Source organism: Galeopterus variegatus, unplaced genomic scaffold, assembly GCF_000696425.1.
Source record: "Galeopterus variegatus unplaced genomic scaffold, G_variegatus-3.0.2 Scaffold3229, whole genome shotgun sequence".
NCBI lineage: Eukaryota > Metazoa > Chordata > Mammalia > Dermoptera > Cynocephalidae > Galeopterus > Galeopterus variegatus.
In genome coordinates this window covers 72699-76806 of record NW_007729340.1, presented here as the reverse complement: position 1 = coordinate 76806, position 4108 = coordinate 72699, and the positions used below count along the sequence as shown (strand labels likewise).

Sequence of the window (4108 nt, the reverse complement as noted above, 5' to 3'; positions counted from 1 at the left end):
GGGGGGGCCTCTCTCGCGGTCCTCCCGGCTCCCCTCACCCTCTCTCACCCCCTCGGCGGCCGCGGAGCCGAGGGGAGGGCGGGAAAGACCTCTCGAGGAGAGCGGGCGGGCGCGAACGCGGGCTCCGCCACCCGAGCCGCTCCGTTACCGCAGCGGCGACGACGACCAGGGCCGTGTTGTTGCTGCCAACTTGTCGAGAGGACACTGAGCATGCGCACGCGGAGACCACATCCGGGTAATTTCAGGGTTTGGCTCTTTCCCCCCCATCAGCTTTCCTTTCTCCCCGCTGCCCGCCTCCCGCCCCTAGTGACGGGAGGGTCGCTCTGCGCAGGCGTCCGCAGGGCAGCACCGGGTGGCGGACGGCTCCGGGGCCCGGCCTTAGACCCGGCCCGGGCGGAAGACGCTGCTGGGCCACGGTGGAGGGAAGCCTACTTGAGGGGGTGGTCATCAGAGAAATTGGCATCCGTTTGCAAAAAAATTACCCGAGCAGCTCGGGAGAGCTCCGCGTAGAGAGTGGGCGTCCAGTAAGTGTTTATAAATAGCGATCAGCCGGGCCTTTGGGGGGTTGTTTTGTTTTGGGGACCTGCATGGGCATAAAAATTAGACTGCAACAGCCAATCGCTAACTTTGGCGAAAAGGGGCCTGTAGCGGTTTGCTTTGGGAAGAAACTGGCGATGGCCGCACCGTCTCCCCCTTTTCACCAGTCTCCAATCACGAGCTCCAACGGTGTTTAAACTCGAGAGACAGTCAAGGAATCACACATTTAAGAGCTTTGCCAGCTGTTATGAAATGTGAGTGGTTCTCGTTGGAAGAGATTTAGGCGAAATCTAAGAGTTGGAAGGAACCTTCGAGTCCTGAGACACACCTGTTAACTAGGTTACCTGCTGGGTGGGGAAAGGCGTAAACTCTACTTTTGACTTTATACTTCTTTTATTTAATATTTTTACAAGAGGCATGTATTTCTTCATTTCATTCATTTAAAAAGCTTCAGAAAACACACACTAATTATATATTTTATATGTGTGTGTGTGTATTTACCAAGCAGGAAATGCTTTCTTTGGAGGGGGGGGTCCCCTCCAAAATTATTAGACAGTTCTAGAGTCATTTCGGACCATTTGAACAACTCGTCTCTCAGATGTAGTCAAATGAAGAATTTGTCTCTGGATATTTGTACCAAAACATACTAAAACCAAAAGCCAAAACGTCATATTAATTAACAGGAAATTGTTATGATGTATGCAGTAAAGGAGTTGAAAGCATTGTTTCCAAATCCATCTCGCCACATAAATTCGGCCAAATATGAGTCCGACGTATCGCTACGAATTCCTCTCATGGTCTTGCACTTTGCTTTCCATTCGTTCCAACAGGACTCGATGTTTAGGGTATGCAGCACAAGAGGTGACATGAAACGCAAGTTAGGATCACTGTGGTTAACCTGAGCATGTTGGAAACCAAAGAGAGGCTGAATGAATAGGCTGCAGTGTATCTTGAAATGGCCGTCTTATCCATTGGGAGAGGTGAAATGAAATGAAAATTTTCTCAAAAGTAAAACTAAAAAGAGTAAATTTGGATTTGACCCAGCAGAGTTGATCACAATTGAGGAATTTGACCTGCAAGGATAAACTGTTCAATTTATCAGTTGTTTCTTAGGTCCTGTCGCCCAGAAACTCTCTACACACACCCCACCACCACCACCATTCACACACAGTGCCCCATTCTGTCCTCCTTGCCATCACAGCCTGGGCTCTTCCCTCTTCTACCAACAAGTCCCTAAAGCTTCAAACTGGTGTTCCCTTATCCCTGGGGTTTAAGAAGACTTTTCAAGACTAGTGTTAAGAGAATTCATTTCTGGATCTTTCACTGCCATTTGTACTATTTTCTAAAATTGCTCAGCTTAAGAAGGCAGCTGAGGACACAGCATCCTCTTTCAAAACTGTTCTGTCACCTTACAGAAGAAAGTCAAAATTCCCACCCACTACTAAAGTGAATTAGCCCAGTAGCCCCCAGGGCAATTCAAAGGGACAATTCAAAAATTGGTGGCTATGCTGAGAAAGTAAATGACCTTAATGAATGGGTATTAAATTATTTTGCAAGTAAAGTAGTTTACAATTATTTGCTGTCAACAAACTTGAAGGAAGATCTGTCAGCTGATAGATGACTGAAAATTATTTGATAATAGATCAACATATGATTCTTAGGTAATACACCTCAGAAGGAGTTTTAAAAATTTGAATAACATTGCTATAACTAAACTTCCTCCATTCTATCTGCAGTAGTTACCTATTGCGGTATAACAATATCACCACAAATTTAGAAGCTTAAAACAGCACACGTGTATTGTCTTACAGTTTCTATGGGTCAGTAGTCCAGGCACAGTTTAGTTGGGTCCACTGCAAAGGGAGGCTCAACTGGGGAAAAGGATCTGATTCCAAGCTCACATCATTGTTGACAGCATTCAGTTCCTTGCAGGCTGCAGGACTGAGGGCCTCAGTCCCTGGCTGGCTGTTGCCTGGAGGCCTTCTCAGTTCCTTGCCATGTATCCCTCTCCATAGGGAAGCACACAGTATGGCAGCTTGCCTCTTCAAAGCCAACAAAGAGGAGAGTCTCAGCAAGACACTGGTTACAATCTTATGTAACATAATCATATACACATAATCACACACATCCTGTCACCTTTGCCATACTCTGTTGGCCAGAAGCAAATCCTCCATCTACGCTATGCCAGCATCCATACATCTGAATGTGGCTAGAGAAAACTACAATCACAGTGACTAGTTTCACTTTAATTTCATCACCATGAATCTCAGGTGGACCCCTAGTGCTGCCCAGCAATCCTACTTCCCTCCTCCATTTTTCTAGATTTCATACCTTCTCTGTGCTCTAACCTACATGTCCTCCCCTCCATTCTCATTCTCAGTTAATCTCATTGCTTCCACTTTCACAGAAGCCCACCATCACATCTACCCATACCCACATACCAGCCTCTTCTCCATCTTCCCCACCTCTACACAGTTGAATTTCCATGCTCCTAGCTAAAGCCAGTCTCTCCACTAAGGCAATAGATCCCAGTCCCATCTTGCCTAACCGAGATCATCACCATTACTCCAGCAGTTATCATCCCCTATTTTATATTGTCAATGTTTGCCTGTCTACTGGTTCATACCCATAAGCTTACAGCAGCTGTTATTTCTCCAGTCCTGCAAGGTCTTCTCTTTGACCCATTTCCACTGTCAGCTACCACCCATTTCCCTGCTTCCTTTGCAACAAAACTAAAGCTTTTCTATACTTTGTCTCTAGTTATTCTCCTCCCCTTCTGCAACAGAATACATATCATAATAGTATTTACATAAAGTTCAAAAACATGTCAAACACTATATGTATGTTAAGACTACGTACATATGTAATAGAATCACAACGCACAAGAGGTTACATATGTGGCATGTTTTAGGTTATCAGCTGGGTGTAACTGTCCCACTCTCTTTTCAACTCACTCCATTTATGCTTTTATCCTCACCACTATATCAAAACTGCTGTTGTGAAGGTCAACAGTGAACTTCACATTGGCTAAATCCAATTGTCTAATCTCAAGTCTCATCTTGACTGACTTGTCTATAACAGCTGACACATCTAATCATTTGATTTACTTTTTTTCTTTTATGTCTTTTTATGAGACAGGTGCTATCCAGACCCTGAGAAACCAAGGAAGATATTAATAAAGCTGTGCTGATTCCACACTGAAGTAAATTAGAGTCCTGCAGGATCCTAAGATAATGTCAAGGACAAGAACAGAAGCCAGACGGAGCCTTGATGAGAATTTGCCCCTGGACCCTTACATGCAGTCCTCCACAGCTCACGTCTCCCCCTCCTCCTTAAAACTCCCTCAGTAAATTTGATTCTTTGATATGGTTTTAGTCTGGCCATTTTCCTTCAGGTTTACCAAGGAGGTGGGTTAGCCTAACATTTCCCTCAGGTTACCAGTATTCCTGAATAAAGCTGACTTCCTATTTCACAAACAATTTGACTTTTGGGTTTGTTTCTGTTTGGGTCGTAGGCAGCCAGGCTTAGGTTCAGTAATACTTCACCTCTCTCTCTCTCTCTCTCTCTCTCT

The 4108-nt window shown here is 45.1% G+C and overlaps 1 protein-coding gene and 1 long non-coding RNA gene across 3 annotated transcripts in view; one reads left to right on the top strand and one right to left on the bottom strand.

Moving 5' to 3' along the window:
- SMAD4 (SMAD family member 4) overlaps nt 1-229 on the bottom strand; it is a 59250-nt gene extending 59021 nt beyond the window's left edge. For both annotated transcript variants that reach the window (XM_008584337.1, XM_008584338.1), the window contains exon 1: nt 49-229. The gene's annotated coding sequence lies outside the window, so the exon portion shown is untranslated. The remainder of the gene's footprint in view (nt 1-48) is intronic.
- A 302-nt stretch (nt 230-531) lies between these two features.
- Nucleotides 532-3777, top strand: LOC103600110. The gene is made up of 3 exons (XR_551365.1): nt 532-791; nt 1368-1517; nt 3676-3777. It is a non-coding gene; the product is annotated as an uncharacterized LOC103600110 (long non-coding RNA).
- The last annotated feature ends 331 nt before the right edge of the window (nt 3778-4108 follow it).